Raw genomic sequence first — 16,844 nt, forward strand, 5'->3', positions numbered from 1 at the left:
TCCGCCGGCCGCCTCCGCCAGCGGCGCACTGCGCATGCGGCGTGGCGCGGGGCCGCGCGGGAAGGGGAGGAGCGCGGCGCGGGCGGCGCGCTCGAGCTCTGGTGCCTACGCGCGGGGGGTGGGCGGGCCGCCGGCTGGAAGAGCCGCCGCGGTGGCGGGGGGCGCGGAAGCGTCTAGAAGGGCGGGGGGGGAGGGGAAGGGCGGGGAGAGGTGCGGCCGGGGGCGGCCGCCGCCGCCGCCGCCACGGGGAGGCCACGAGCGGGGTCGAGGCCGCAGGCCAGGTGTGGGGCGGGCATAGCGGGAGCGGAGGGGCCCGGCGGGCCGCCTGAGGGGGCCCCGCGCTGTCCTGAGTGAGCGCGGCGTCGCCGGCGCCCAGACCGAGCCAGGCCCCGGCTCGGCCGCGGCCCGCTGGCAGCTCTGGCCGGGGGCGGTTGTCGCGGCCCGGCCCGCCACAACGTGACGCGATGCGACACGACGCCCGCCTGGGAAGCTGATGGTTCGCGTTGACCCCTGTTCGCATTGTCCCCAGGAAGGAGGAGTTATTTCCAGGCGAATCACAAACGCGGGAAGTAGCGTCAGCGGGGCGCTTTTAATTAAATGAAACGGAGGTGGTATGCGTCCGAAGAAAGAAGTGCTCCGGCGCTAGGTAATCCGGAGAACTTGAGAAGTGCTAAAGTCCATATACGTGAAAGGTGAGGGAACTTGGAGCCCCTCAGTCAAGCCCTGTTTCCCTGAGTAAGAAAGCGTGGGAAGGGGGAGGACATAAGGAAAGGTCACCGAGGCAGATCTAAAATTACTGTTCCAGGGCGATAAAAACTTGCTTTTGTAACAGAGGAAGCTTAGGAAACCAAAAAGGATTACACTGTTTGAGTGAATGCAGGTGTTAGACAAATAAACTTAAGCTGTGAAAAATGAGGAAAGGCAAGGTTGTGAAGAGCTGATGCGTACCTCCAGCCTCTTTTCCGTTGGGGAACTGTGTCGCCGAAAGACTTGCTCGTGTCCTTTCTGCAAGCCTGCTTGTGGGCACAGCCGCTCTCAGATCCGTACGTTGCTCTCCAAGAGCACTGCAACTCTCTCAAACCTCCCCGCGCTCGTATCCGCAGAGCTTCGTCAGGCTCCCCCTCGGCATCGCCTCCTTCCACATACAGAAAGGCAGCCCCGTGCCGGGCGGCGCTCTCGGCACGCGTGCCCTTGTGCCTTCAGCTTTGCTGCAGTGAGAACAGTTCCTGCATAGCCGCTGCTACCCGTGTAAACCCTGCAGAGACTTCTGTCTCTCACAAAAACCTGCTTCTGATGGAGTCATCTCTTGAGTCACTGAGGGTTTGGCTGGTGAGAACCGTCCTCAAGTATGAAACCGGTCTTGAGTCCGCAGTGCAGGTGTTACCAACGCCACTTTCCCTCTTCTTCTGTCCTCCAGCACCTTTTGTGGTACAACATCAGTCCAGTTTTACCGCTGAGCTTTCACCAAATCAGGTGATTTTACTTGTGGTTTCTCATATTACAAAACCAGTGCTGGCCAAACGATGGTGTGTTTGAGGTGTGTGGAATAGCGTTTCCACCTTTCAGCTGCTCGCCACTCTCTAACTGGCCACAGAAAGTGGCTTCGGGCAGTCTTTTGCCTAGCATATTCACCAGATGTCTGAATCTTCAAAGGTGAGCTCTCAGGAGTAGTGTTTCAATGCTTCAAGCATTGGGATTTTGTTCTGCCATTTTAGACCAAGGAGGGCACAAAGACGCTCCATGTGGCATTCCCATTTGGCATGACAAATGCACGTTATCCAAGTTTCACGGCCTTGCGGAAGAACGATGACCGCTGTGCGGTACACATTTAGTTTTATTTGAAGTTGGATATCTCCTTCATTCCAGACATACTGATATAATCTCCCAAGAGCTGTGCTGGCTTTCTCTATCCCCTGCATGACTTGGTTGTCATTTGTGGCGTTTAGCCAGGGCATGGTGCTGAAGTAGTAGAATAGTCTACAGATTTCGGTACTGATTAAAGGCTAATTTGTAACCAGACTCTACCCTCTTTTTCTACTGTATCTCCTATTTATGCCCCAGTTACATAGTTACTGTTTACAGTTTTGCAGTTCTTGTTCTGCATACGTAAGGATTTGTTCAGTAAAGATCTCCATATTTTTCTTTAAAAGTCACCTTGTTGCCTGTCAAGGCAGCCAGCATGTACATGACAGGGTAGTGCTACAGTAGCGCCTACAAACCCTGCCCTGCGGATGCCGTCAGACTAGTGTAATGCCTGGTAACCAGCTCACTGCACCAGACTAAAACCAAGCGTGGGGCTTGGAGGTGGTGCTGTGCGTGCATCACGCTAGAGCAGAGGTCTGCAGGACCTTTTCCTCGGTCGTTGCAGCCTGGCTGTGGCTGCTTCGTTTCCCCAGGAGACCATGCGTTGTAGCATTCCACGATTCGGATGCCGCTTCAGTGTGGTCAGTGGTGTTCAACAGCACAATGTATTTGTTTTCAAATGTATTACTTCATCATGCCTAAAAGAAAATTTCTCAGGCTAAACCCACAAATAAAGTAAGGTGTTTTTCCTTCCTTCAAAATAAATAAGTGAAATCCCTGGGGACAGTTCTAGGTGTTTGCATGTTTCCATACAAAACAACAAAGGCGCTCATGCATTTTGTTCAGAATAGGTTGTTAAGGCCTCCTGGACAAATCACCCTAGCTGTTTTTTGTTGCCAATAGAAGCTGTGATTCTGGCTATTAGAAATGCCAAGCAAGTTTCTCCACTGCCTGTGCCCAGTGCTTGCACAGGCCTTTTCCTCTGCTCTCATTGCTCTGGTGCCAAATGGAGCAGGCAGACAGCATCATGTGAGGGCATTGTTCGTTTGCTTCAAGCCAGACATGAATATCCTCTTGAGTTAAAAATCTCCCGAAGGATTTCCCTGTAAAGTAACAGAAGGTGGTGTGCTGCTACGGGGTTCTGTGCAGCAGACTTGGACAAAAAAATCCTTCGCTCAGAGGAGATTGGGAGCATCCAGATAGCAGTCCTTCAAAGTATTAATTCTGGACATGTTACCCGAGTAAAAAAATCCTTTTGTTAATGGAGCAAAGGGAAACAACATGAGGCAGAACTGGAATTAGAGCTGAAGGTGTTGCATGCACAATTTCTTTGGCCCATTAGCAGCTGAAAAATTGTATGCTATTTGGCCTGTCCGTGGAGTAAAAGAGAGAGACTGTGTCTTCCCTGTAATGGGCTGATGCCCCTAGAACAAGCTGCCAGCGATCCGGGCAGCTTCTGTGGGAGATGCATGTGTGAGCTGCTTGGTCGGGGTGACCACGAGCCACGCGTGTGCTAATCACAGCGCCAGAGCAAAGAGAGAGGCAATGGGATGCGGGTTAAGGGCGGGGGGCTGAAAACTACTGCTGGAGAAAGGCTGGAAAACACGCTCTTTGGAAAGGAGGGCTGGAGGCTTATATTGCTAACTTCGGGGTCCTTAATGGACCCATAAGCTTTGGATGCTGCACAAGGCGCGCAAGTGTTGCATTTAACTGTTGTTGGTTGCTGCCAACTGGTTTGTTGTCCTGAAAAGCCACCAGTTTGTTTCTGTGCACAAGTAGGAAGTGGCTGTGAGGTCCAGGCAGCAAGGCTGTAAGGATAAGCGCTACCTGTTGTATTGGCAGGGTGTTAATGAGCTCTACTGGGAGATACCAGCACTGCTTCTCTGAATGGTTTTAAAATGGCACTCTAGCCTTGGTTTCCGGAAGCTGGGGCCTTTTCTGTAGCTGGCCAGTAAAAGATGAAACTACTGTTGTTGTCCCATCATCACTGTAACCTGATGTTACGGAAGGAGGTAGTTGTGCCCTGCTCTGAACCACATATTTTCACCTCCTCTCCATGTCTGGCACCAGAGCTCCTGCAGTGCCTTGGTGAATGGTATTAATAAAGTAGTCTGCCTAAAGAGCCAGTAATTTTATGTGAGGTTGTCTTGCGATGAGGACCGTTTCCCAGTTGGCCCCGTCCTGCTCTGCGCCAGCACCGGCCTGGGTAGGTCGTGGGGCTGCACAGCCAGCAGCGCCGGCCGAGGGGGCCCGTCGGTCTCAGGGCAGCCACCCACGCTCAGCTCAGCTTAGAGTGACTGGGGAACTGCAGCCGAAATGTCTGAACCTTTAGGCCACCTGAGAATGTGAAAACCAGCAAAACAATTTGCTAAACGTGCTAATGCTATCTAAGTGATTGAAATAAGGTAAAATATCAGCTATAAATCCTATAAAGAAAGAATTTTAAAGAGTGAGTCCCAATGTATTATTGTGCTGAACTGCATTAGGGTCTTGTATAGCTGTCAAAAAACATGCAGGAGAAAAAAGGAAAACTGAATGTACATAGTACTGTACAAATTAGCAGGCTCAGATTATATGACTGTGGATTTAAAAGGATTAGCTGATAAATTTACTGAACAACTGGCAATTATTTTTATAAAGTCATGGGAAGTTTAGAGAGGAAAAGATGTGCAGTAGTCATGTTAAGAAGGGCAGAAGGAGAAGATTCCTCACCCCGGCAGGAAACACTTGGGCAACCACGTTCCTGGAGAGAGGTCTGAATGCGTCTGCGTTTGCGGGGTGAAAAGGAGGCGCAAGAAGCAAATGCTCTGCCCTGCCGGGGAGGGGGCGAATAAGCTTCCCCTGTGAAGAAAGAGGGCTACTTTGTACTGACATGAAGAAAATTAAACTGTTGGGTAATTGGTCAGACAAAAATGTAAAAAACTGGGATATAATCACCTCCTATGCAAGGAAAGAGGAGAAACACAGGCTTTCTGAGAAGGTACCACTAACAGCTGGTCTGGGAGAGAGAGCAAAAGCAGACCTGGCTCCTGAAAGGGGAGCGATTATAGATAGAGCAATTTTAGATAGAGCAGACAGTTTAACAGCCTTTGGGAGGCAAAGCAATTCATTAATGGCTGGAAAGATTGTACAGCACAGAAATCCCGAAGAAACCTCCGGCTCAGCAGCAACAGGCACACCATGACTGCGACGGGAGTACAGGAAAAGCAGCAGAGACAAGTTACCCCACTGCGACGGACTGCTTCAGCTGCAAATACCGCTGCAGGTGGCACGATAACGTTGTCCTTACGGTTGTGACCCAAACTTCTTAGATATCCCTGCCTGATGGAGATAAGCTCCGTCTGTGTCCTGTGGCCGCCGCTGCAGCCCAGTGGTCTTGCAGCCAGTCTACCAGCATTTCGGGCTTCCCGGGACAGGCCTGCCCTAGCTGGACACGGAGCGTGGGAAAGCGCTGCCAGCCCGTGCGTCTGGATGGGGGGCTGGCGGCACACCTGCAACTCAGGGAGATTAAAAGAAGTCTATTTTTGGAAATGGCTGAAGTCACAAGACCCGCAGGAAGGCTAGACCAATTCTTGCAGCTGTTCCCCACAAAAGCTTGCACGTCCCACGTGGCCACGTCTGAGAGCAGTTGGTTTGTGGAGAGCCTCGTAAAGTCCTGGGGAGGGCAGAGCTGGAAGAGCATGGCAGACAACACAGAATGAGGAGAAAAGTGGAGAAAAATGGAGTTAGAATCCCTTATGGGATGAGGCAGTAACAGCCTGATTGTTTTAATCCCTTCCTATGGCTTTCCCAACCTGAGATGAAGTTCCAAAGGGAAGTCGTGATAACAGATGGGAAAAAAGGCCAGGAATGACATGCTCGGAGATAGGCCCCTCGGTGCCCGAGTGCACAGAGAGCAGCTCATTATCTCTCGTGTGGGGGAGGTGGTGGGCAAAGGCCAAATTTGAGGAAAGAATAGATAATCTGCTCTTTGTGAAGGCGAGGCAGCCACATATAATTAGACTTTTTAATGACTGAATATGGTACAGAGAGCATGGAGCAGTGCCTAGCAGTGGGACTTGGTGCAATAACTGCACTGACAGAGGTCAACAAAACACAGGTACAAGGTTTACTGGAGTCCATACGAGTCCATTGGAGCCATAAATTGAAGCATGGCTAGCTAATCAAGAGCTGTGGGCAAGCACAAGCAAAAACTGCTCCTCTGGCGGCTCCCTAGCATGTAAAAAAGCAATGCGGAGCATGCAGAAGAGTTATTGCAGGGGACGCTGGGATCGTACCTGCCTTCTCTTACAATTTTGGAATACAAGTTTTGAGTTACAGGATATGTTGAAATGGGCAGAGCAGCAGAAAGACACGGCACAGGCAGGTGAGCAGAAAGACTTTACGAGACAGCGCAGGAGGCTGCTGAGGAGATTACGCATATCCAGCGTTGACAGGCCGACCGAGGATACAGCCTTTACGTGAAAACAATAAAAGATGCCACAGGAAGCAGTGCTTCTGAGCAACCATCTCTGCAAACAAGCAAATCACGGCGCTTCCCTGCCCTTGGCAAGCCTTCAGACAAACAGTTGTTTCGGGGTGGTGCATAATGAGGATATCCGAAAAACAAAATTCCAGCTGTTCATGCCCCAAGCGCACCAAGAAGAGGCCGTGCCGCGCCAGCAGGCAATGCTAGAGAGCACGGCAGAGGCCCCGGCGCCAGGTCGCTCCGACAGCGCCGGCAGGAGGCACCGTGCAGCGGCGCGGCCAGTGTGCCGCACTCCGGCCGCCGGCTAGCAGCAGCCGGGAGGGCTTACGGAAACCTGCTCGTGGGGTTCCCCGTGATGGACGTGCCCTCGCGCTGAGTCACGGTCGACTTTTTCAGGCTGTATGGAGCTTAAACTTCCTAGCATCGCCAAGTCCATCACGCAGCTTTGGGAGCGTCGTTCCAAGGGAGGAAAGCAGGCGCAGCAAACTGAGCCACGGCATTTCGACCCAGAGACCTGCCTGGGAGCCCCAGCCAGACGCTCTCGCCCAGTCCTGAGCCCAGACTGGTGGCCCCTTGGCAGCAGTGTGCAGCGATGACCCTGTAGACTGTATTCACGTCCCAGGACGGAGAAAATTTACCCATAAATGGGATGAGCCTGGTGAAGCATGGCAAAAGAGAGTGGTTTCACCGATTACCTTCACCAACCGCAACGTGAGTCAGGACCCTCGACTCCAGCCTCCCATGACTTGCCTGAGATCTGGCTCAGGTTTAAACTGCAGGTGTCAATAGCATGTGTAATGCAGCCTTTCCCCGGGTGCTCTCGGCGTCTCAGCGTGACGCAGTGCTGCCGCGCTGCGCGGGCCCCACGTGAAGCTCCGGTTGCGCTCCCTGTCCAGGACAGCAAGGGGAAGCAGAGGAGGGATTCACACCACTTTGCTCTCGAGGAGTGGCCGGCGCAGCCCGCCTGTGCTGGCAACAAAACCGACAAATCAGTGCGTTTTTTTCACAGACTAGCCCGACTTTGACGCTTGTGTTATGTCACAAGTCAATGAACAACAAGAATGGCTATAAAGGACCTGGCACATCAGCACGTAGATTTGATGCGAGAGTACTGACAGGTTCCTCCGTCACTGCAACGGTGGGGGGAGACTTTCTGGTCCCATCTGACCTCTCAGACCTGCGCTTTGGTCTGTGCATTGCCAAATTTGGGACCGAGGTCTCAGGCCTCATGGTCAGTGTATACTAATGACCACTGACGTTTGTTCTGCGTTTTTCTGTGTTTTGCTGAGTTTTGAACATACTGTGCGTTTGGCTTTGGATAAACATCCAGCGTGACTGGCCAGGAGTGCAGGTCTAGGCAGGTTCGCTGTGGCATTCCTCGCAGGGGCCTTTTCAAATGTCAGTTTTGGCTGATGGGCAAAATAAATTTTTAGTGTCGCAGAAGGGCAAACTACGAATGATGACTCCAGTGGAAACAGGGAGTACGATCATAACTGTGTAAACAACGGCAGCCGTGGGGGCCTGAATAACAAGGTAAAGGAAATATATGTTCCCTTTGGGAGCAGAAGGGTCACAACTGGGGGCGATACCCAGTTACTGGTTTTTTTTTTCCCAGTCTTCATTGTAGCAGAGGCTTCAAAAATAGCCTCACTTTGGGGATCATCCCGAGAGCCCGGGGCGGGTGAGTCCTTCCCGTCCCTCCCCTCCACGCACACGCCTGCAAGAGCCCTGGCCGAGGCCTGGAGATGCCCGTGCCGTTGGCGGCGGCGATCCTCCCCAGCCCAGCCCTCCCAGTTGGAAGGCAAGACAAAAGGGAAAGTCAGGAATGACCCCTCCGCTCTCCCAGCGGGGGTGGCCGTGGGCCGCCCCGTACGGAAAGCGGACGGGTAGTTAAAGCGCAGGGAGCGCAGAGCCCGAGCCCGGGCCAGGCCAGGAGGCATTCGGGAGCCCGTCTCACGCTCCTGCCTGGACGCGCGCCCCTTCCTTTGGGGATTACGATGTATGGGAAAAATGGAAATAACATTTTAAAAACCCTAACCAATGAACTGCCAGACACTGAAACAGGGATAAATGGCCTGAAACAGGAGACTTCCCGCTAAAAATCCTGTATTGCATGTAATTAAGGTATTTTCTCCCGTTACGATTAAGTTCTTCTCCCTACATAAGCAGCTGCCTAACAGCAGGTGCGAGTGGGAAGGTTTCTAAACCAGGATCATGTGGCTAAATTGGCAGGTGCATGCGTAATATTGCTAACTCCATTTGCAATTTCTGAATCCATGTAGGTGTTTTATTTTCTAACTGCGTTAGGAAGACTGTCAGAAAATAATTAGGCTCTGCCAACAGTTCCCCTCTTCCCAGGTTACTGCTTCCTGACTCATTAGAGCTGCTGAGGTTGGCAGGAAACTTGTTTTACAGTAATTTCTGTTAGCAGTGTCCCTGGAGAAGCGACAACAGTGAGCACGTGACCGTGGCGCCAACGTCGTCCTCGTGACCGCGGCGCCAGCTCCCGCGAGCCATCAGCACTGCCACCCGCACACGCCGCGCCAACAGGCGCGAGCAATTCCTGCCTCTGTGTGACATGGGGGCCAGGAACCGCTGGTGATCCCAACTTACTTGGCTGCTGGTTAGTCCGTGTTATTTTTTACGGACTGTGTAATTTACTGATGTTCTGAATATTTGGCTGGTTCATAAGGATTGAAAAAGGAGGAAAGAGGGACCATTTAAAACCACGGAAATGGGTCTTCTGTGGGGAGTAACACGAACCAGGCAAAGCCTTCTGTAAAATGCAGAACTGTTTCATGGAAACGCCGACTAACAGCAGCTCATAGGGACAATTTACAGGTATTTAGGTCAATAGAGAACTGTATAATTAAGCTAGTAACCTGCACAGGTGAAAAGGCCTACTTTGTCATAGTCGGCCTCGGCAACCTCTGTGAAAAATAATTAGGAATTAAATTCAGGTCCACACTTTTAGCAAACTGTACGGTTTTAGTAAACTACGCATGTCAAAAGCAGGTTTGATTGCTTACCAGCTTACATCGCGGTCCTTAGGCCTAAAGGCGGAGCAGCATCCCGCCCTGGGCTGCCGGGACACGGCGTGGCCGCTGCTGACCGGAAACGGGAGCCCGGGAGCCCCGGCGGGAGGGAACCGGCGGTCCTCGCAGCCACCAGCACGGCCCGGTCCCCCGCAGCCCGCGCGTCACAAACGTGGGACGCGCTTGGAAACTCCCAGCACAGAGTTTCAGCTCACCCTCATTAATCAAGCAAAAGAAAGCGTTGCTTGCGCTCGTTTCCAGCCGGATGCGTCCCACCGCGGGCAAGGCAGTGCTAACTGTCCTGCACCGAGGAGGCGAGAATAAGTTTTGCTGTCCCAGCAAAAACAAATTTATTTCGTTTCAGTTGAAAGTTTTAATAACTGAATCAAGGTATTAAGGATACTTCCTATTTCAGAGGAGCTTACAATGTTTATCAGAAAGATTTTTTACCTCCCTTTTCTTTCCAGGAACAAGGAGTGAGACGGATCTTCGCTGCAGAGGAGCAGTGCCCACCGCGCCTCCCCGCTGCACCTCCGCCTCGTTGGCCGCGGAAGGGACGCAGCTGCAACAGGCAGAGCTGCGACAGGCGGGCTGGACTCCCAGCCGCCGAGCCGCTACAGAATAAAATCCTGCAACGAGCTTGCAACCACCTTCTGCGTTCTGGAACATCCAGTGCCAGCGCCTGGCTCCCGCCAGCTGCCGCGGGGGACGCACCGCCGGCGCACAGGTCCCGCTCTAGCCAAAGGCGACCACGCGCGGCGGTGACAGTGCCCCGGCTGGGCCACCGCGCTGCGCTGCGCTCCCCCGGAGCGGCTCACGCAGGGCAGCGTCTCCCACCCGGCCGAGCAGCCCCGTGAAGCCCCGCTCCGGAGCAGAGAGATTTCCTTTGGATTCAGCTGCCTGAACCTGATCGGCAACTTGTAGGCACGGCTTATCCCAGTTAAACATTTTGGCCCTTCTCTCCGTTGTCCTCACTAAAAATTAACTCCTTGCAGAACGAGGTCACTGCCAGGAAAACCTCAGCATCGCCATCCAGCCGCTGGAGAAAAGCCCAGGAGCGCCACAGAGGAGGCCGCGAGCTGAGCGCTGTCCCCCCCGCGGGCAGCAGAGCGGGGCCGGCACCCGCGGCCGCTGGTCCTGGAGATGCCCCTAGCGCTGCCGTGGCTGCCGAAGGGCTGCACTTCCGGCGGCGAGCAGCCCCGTCCCGGCCGCCTGCTGTGGGCTCAGCTGCCGGGGCACAGCGAGACATCACACCACCGCTCTCGGCTGCTGCGCCTGCCATATTGGAGCATCCCCAGGCGCCGCGGGCTGCTCTTGCCTCTGCCAGGGCTCGGCCCGCAAGGGTCCCACCGCCGTTGCCCCCCGCTCTGTTCCCCTCACCTGTGGCGCTACGCGAATGTCTCTTACCTTCCTCCCGTCCCCAGCGTCCTGCTGCAGCTGCAAGCGCGGAAGGGTGGCGCGTGGGCTGCTTGGCTCTCCAGAGCCCTGACCAAACCCACCTGGGGCGACAGTGCGCAAGCCACTGGGGAAAGGTATTTATACCAAATACGCCTTGAGTCACCCCAGAGAAGAAATAAGGTATTGCCAGTAAGTGCGAAAAAATACGCATGAACGGTGCGTGTGAAACCGTTGTGGTGTAACGGCGAAGGTGACTCTGGCGCTGGCAGCAGGCGGCTCGGTGCAGGGGCTGGGCCAGGCGGACGGGCCAGGCACGGCCTTTGACGCCCTCCCAAGCAGATTCCTTCTCCAGCCGACGCTTCTTTCAAGGAAGCGTTTAAAAATAACCTTCCACGTAAAAATAGTTTTTGGAGAGGAAAACAAATACATCATTAATTTGGAAATTTACTGATCGAGAGTAATTAAAATTTAGAAAATAACTAGCTTCATTAACGAGAAGGTGAGCCGGGGACAGCACAGCGAGAGCTGCTGTGTTACCAAACACCTCCAGTGGCGACTGCAATGACTGTGTCACTGTCTTTTTCAGCACAGCGGCTACCCTGAGTTTTCTCTCTTTACCCAAATAATTTCAGCCGCTCGAGACGCTCGGAGCGCAGCGCCTAAGCTGAGACAGCGACTAGACAGCGGGGCCCGAGCGTTTGGGCTCTCCTAGTTTTTACCCTCTCCATCTCGGACACGGTCTAAATTCTCCGCAACGCTTGAAGAAACGAGACTGCCGGACGCGTTAACCCTCCAGGCCTCGCAAGGACTTAAATGCGGTTCAGAAGTTTCTTCCTGATTTCTGTAGATTTTGGATCCAATTCCTCGTGATCACCAGAGATAAACTTTTCAGCAAAATAGCGTTTGCCAAGAAAACAGTTCACAGCCTTCCTTCGTATTCCGAATCAGTTTTTCCTCTACTAAAAAGCACATTCAGGATGTCCTGTCCCGTGACCACAGTACTCGCTTCTGGACCGCAGAATAGCGTTAATATGCAGGAACCTCTCAAAGGAGGCGCGGTTGGTTCCATGAGTTATCCAGCACCGGTTTCAAACACCGCCACCACTGCAGAAACCTCCACTTTCATCATCTCAATTAATGGTCCTTTTTTCCCCCAGGCATTTCATCCAGCTTCCTGTCTTAATGTCTTGCTTCCGTTGTGCACGGTCCCTTCACGAAGAGTTACAGAGCTTTGCAGCAGCTTCATCCAGCAGGTGACTAGTGTCATCAAATCCTCTAAGTAGGATTATGCTACTATTTTTCCATGTCCGTTATTATAAATCTAACGGCACTCTATTTTGCAGGCACCGATCCTGTTTATTTTTGGGGCCGTACTCTTCTTCATTTTGGTTACTGCAGAATATTTCCAGTCTGTCCACGAGTTTGACACTTGTCACAGACCTGTCACAGCAAACCTCTGACTTTTCCCTTAGCTTATACTTACATACAGAAATGTATTTGTTCCCTAAATTATTTCAGCTAAAACGCAGGACCAAATCAGACAATTCTCACTGACTTTTCCTTGCCTCTTCGATCAGGTCAGGGTCGGCCCATCCGTTACCCTTCTGATCTCTCTGCTTTCTCCGAGGATGATTTTGCTGGGTGCTGCTTCCCTGAACTTGCCGACTGCGACTACCATAAACGCTACAAAGGAGGAGGCTAACTGCCGAGAGCTAGACTCTGCTGGCAGCTGTGGGACAGAGGTGTTAAACTGCATTTATTTACATGTATACTAATAAAAATGTCTTTCATGGTCCCCATTTCACCTTTCCACGGAAAGCAATCCCCCCACCACGCGCACACTCACTCCTGCGGCGAAGGCAGCCGGCCTTCCCGGGCACTACCTGGCACAACCGAGCTCCAGGGCAGCACACTTCGACATCCTTCAAAGTAAAACTCATCCCAGAAAACTAGAGGAGGTACCTATTTCACAATATTAGACTTTATGGCTTCTTATCTGACAAAATTTGTTTCCCTAACTCCTTTGCTGCTTGGCCATGGTACTGCCTGAGCAGCTCGGCTGAAATTTATCCAAATGACGTACTGAGCTTTCACAGCTCCCCTGCCAGCATTGCAAAAGTCTCATTATTACAGTATTAAAGTATTGTACAGAATCAGCAATTGCAGAAAGCAGATTGCAGAACTGGACAAGTAAGACAGCACTCAGCAGTGTACATATGGCAGCTGTTCAGAAAGATCTTAACGACAACTAAGCAACGGTAAAAGAACAGAAAGGACAATGATTTCATAACGTTTAATACTTGCAAGTTTAATAATGATCCAAATTCAGGTCACTGTGGAATGAATTATGTAAACAGGCCCCTGCCCCCCCCCCCCCCCCAGACGTGGGCTGCGTTGCTCGCACAGAGCGTTGCTTTCCTAACACGCGGCAGGAACAACCATATGACTCGGTGCTGATACTCTGAACAAAGTCCTTGGCACAGGCTCAGTTTCAACTGATGCCACCTAAAAGATTTTTCCTCTGTCAAAAGCAAAACAAATATCACATCTGCAATAGCTCAGCATTGTCTTAGCTTTAACCAATAAGTAGCTTTAACCAAAACTACTGTCACTACCAAAGTTTTCCTGCTCAAACTGCACTGCATGTATGTGCAATTTGCAAGAATCCAAGTCACAGCTTCCGTTGCCATGCAATGGATGCAATGCTATTGTTCTTCATGGACTTTTAGTAGAGCAGCAGGGCTGGTCCAGGGAGCAGCAAGCAGCTGCTGAACACCTTTGTTCCCCCTAAGCCTTTTGTCTGACGGTAATTGCCACTGAGGTCTAGTTAAAACCTGTGCCTCAAGTACAGCTGATGTGAACTTGTCAAGTTTGTAAAACTATGTATGAGGAACACTTGATATTCAGAAAGCAGAAAAATAGGGGGACGTTCGCGACTGCAGTAAAATACTGGTTTCAAACACTGACGGACTAACTGAAAACGTTTGGAGTCTGTTACAGGAGAGAACTGTGCACGCGCTTGTTGTACGTGTTTATTGGAAGTGGCAAATACAGGATGCAGTGTGGTTGAGGGGGACAGAGGGCATCCACACACCAGAACTGCACCGGACAGTTAGCACTGTTCCAGAACCGGACAACTGCTGAAACATTACTTCTAGCACAACCTGCGCTCTCCTGGGGCAGCTTCCAAGACTACCAGATTTGAACCTTGACTTCAGGGCGTTTGGGACCTTGTTCCCTTGCTATTCCTTATCAGCTAATTTGAACAAAAATGGGAACATACCCAAACCTTCTAGTCATCCTTCGCTACCCGTCAAACCCATTAACAGTTACATTCAATTTTGTCAAGGAATCTGGGTTCACCAAGAGGCGTACGACAGCAGCCCTCCAGCTAGGCTGGCTGTTCCCAGGCAGCGTTAGTAGGGTTACACAAGTCTTTGCCTCTGTGCTCACGTTTACAGTTTTTCACTCGATTCCTTTCCCAAAGCACCTGAAGGAAGCAAGCCATCCACACCCAGCTTTAATTTCACTGAAATACTTGTCTTGCCTGGATGAAAGCTGAGACAGTGCCTGTATTGTACGGCAGATCTGGTAACAAACATTTGCTGGGCGAGAAGTTCAGAATAAGGACAAAGATTTGGAATTTTCTTTTTTTAATCCTCAAATAAAATAGGTAAACAAGCTTTGTTAATGCCTCTTTTGTTTAGTCGAAATTTTTGGCCTATTGGACCCATCATTAAGTGAACCACAAGAAAAAAAGGAATGAAAAGAACTGGATGACGCCCACCAACTCTCACCGGAGGAAGCACGCAGGCAAGTTAGTTCAGTGCTCGCGAAAAGTAATGGCCCGACGGCTTTGCCAGGCGCACGCTAGCCCCCGTGTCCATCACGCACACGCCTGCCCTCAACCAAACGCCTTTCCCGCTGACAGAGGGTGCCAGGGAGGAGCGACGGCCCCGTAAAACTGACATCTGCACTGGGCAAACCGACAGAAACTACTGTAAGCGTGGGACTAAAGGAGAAGTGGGAAGGCCTCCGTGCGGCTTCTGTAATACATCTCAAACACCTTGGAGTTCTCTGAGGGAGTTAGCAAGCACGCAGACAAGGGATGGCTGCTTGGCAGAGGCTACTTGGGTTTCCATAAGGCATTGAACAAGGCTCTTGTCCCTGGGCTCTTAAAAGCACCAAGGAAGTATGTGGTAAGACAGAAGAACTGAGATAAGAACTTCCCCAGGCAGTTAACTGGTTAACAGGAAACAACAGCAACAAAACCAAACAAAGGAACAAGAACAAAAACCCAGCATCATAACAAATGGGAATAAATGACCAGTTTTTCCAATGGCAAATAGCAAAGCGACAAAATTTGATGATGGCAAAAAGTTACTCAGAGTAGCCAGAATGAGACTGACTGTAGAGAGCTGCAGAAAAACTGTATGAAAAAGAAGAAATGTTAGAATCCAGGTAAAAGTGATGCTTATGGAGAAAGCAGACACTTTTCCATCATCATACCAGGCTTTTCTGCAAGTCCCTTTCCTCAAGCTAATCTGAGGTTCCTACAATCAGATCATCTGACTTCTGTGTAGCGGACCCCAGACTTCCTAGAGTTAACCCTGACTGAGTAAGATAACGTTTTTAGAAAATACATGCCTTTCAGCTTTAAAACTTTCCATTGATGGAGAATCCACTATAAACCTCACTAAACTGTTCTCATGGGAAATCGCTTAATGATATATGCGAATAAAAGTACCCATTTCCAGTTTGAGCTGGTCTAGCTCTAACTTGGAACTACTGCCTTTTTTTAAACTCCCATCCCCTAGCTCAAAAAGCCCTTTTATAAAGTTTCAATTCCCTGTGCAAGTACTTCCAAGCTGCAATTCTGCAGCCTTCCCTATGATAAGCTACACTGAGCTGTAAATAACGTTTTCCAAGCTTTTAATCATTTACATGGCTTTTCTATGGATTACCAAAAAAAAAAAAAAAAAAGCAGTCATAGTATCCATTCACTGCAGCAACAGTGCCAAACAGACTAGCATCACACTATCCCTATTTATCATTCCCATTAACGCACAAGAGGAACACATCAGACCTCTACCCCGTAGAGTCATGTTGTGCTACTTATCTGATGTGATGCTGAAATCATATGCAGAGTTACTGCTCCCCAGGATGCAGCCCAACACCCTGCGAGCTCAGCCTGCACTGTTTACTTTTACATTCGCAACTTTGCATCTAACTTATCAACAATTCAGACCACTCTGTCAGTAACTCATCCTCTGCGCTATGCAGCCATCACCTAGTCTGCACATTTTACCAGGGAGGATCTGTCTTCTTTCAGGTCGCTAGTAAGTTTTAAACAGCACAGATTGCTCTTGGGGTTCATTAGAAACATGTTCGCTGAGTGCCTGTTCCCCTTTCACAGCTACATCAAGACTTTAAGTCTTCCATTTGTCCTTGTGGATTTTTGTATTGCTCTTGTTAAATCAGACAAAATATCTTGCAGTATCAAGTCAAATGCCTTACAGAAGCCCAAGCAGCACATCCATGTATTATCAACTAATCTGGAATACAAAAATATCATGCAAGTCTGATAGGATCTATTTTCCATAAACTTATGTTGACGGACATACTGCTTACTTTAAGACCTGTATTAATGTATGACTAAGTGGCCTATCACCTTTATCCTTTAAAAAAAATGTAGCTAAATGGAACTTTCCAGACCTTTCCCACTGCATTTTCCTTGGCTCAAGTTTATGCTCTTCTGTTATACTCTTCTGTTTATTCTGTCTTAAGAAAGTAGACCACTAAACCATTCAGGACAGAACGGAGGACAAACGTAGCTTGCAATAGGATATTCAAGAGCCATTTTGCCAATGGGTGACTGTGGATTTCCCTAGATTGTTTTGTCTCTTATGGTGAATTGTCTGGCTGATCTGCACAATCTATGGCAGAGAAGTCGTCCTGCAGGAAGAAAGGCCTTTAAGGGGACTCTGTTGCACCTCTACTAAAGCAGTGAACGATGAGTTGTGACATATGGAAAGTAAAGAGAACAACCCAGCCTGAGCAGCGCTCTCCTTTCCTGATGACTATGCACTTCATTGGCCTTCATTTTTAAAAAGGTAGAGTGCAATGCCACAACGTCAAGA

This window comes from Struthio camelus, chromosome 10 (genome assembly GCF_040807025.1).
Source record: "Struthio camelus isolate bStrCam1 chromosome 10, bStrCam1.hap1, whole genome shotgun sequence".
Classification (NCBI taxonomy): domain Eukaryota; kingdom Metazoa; phylum Chordata; class Aves; order Struthioniformes; family Struthionidae; genus Struthio; species Struthio camelus.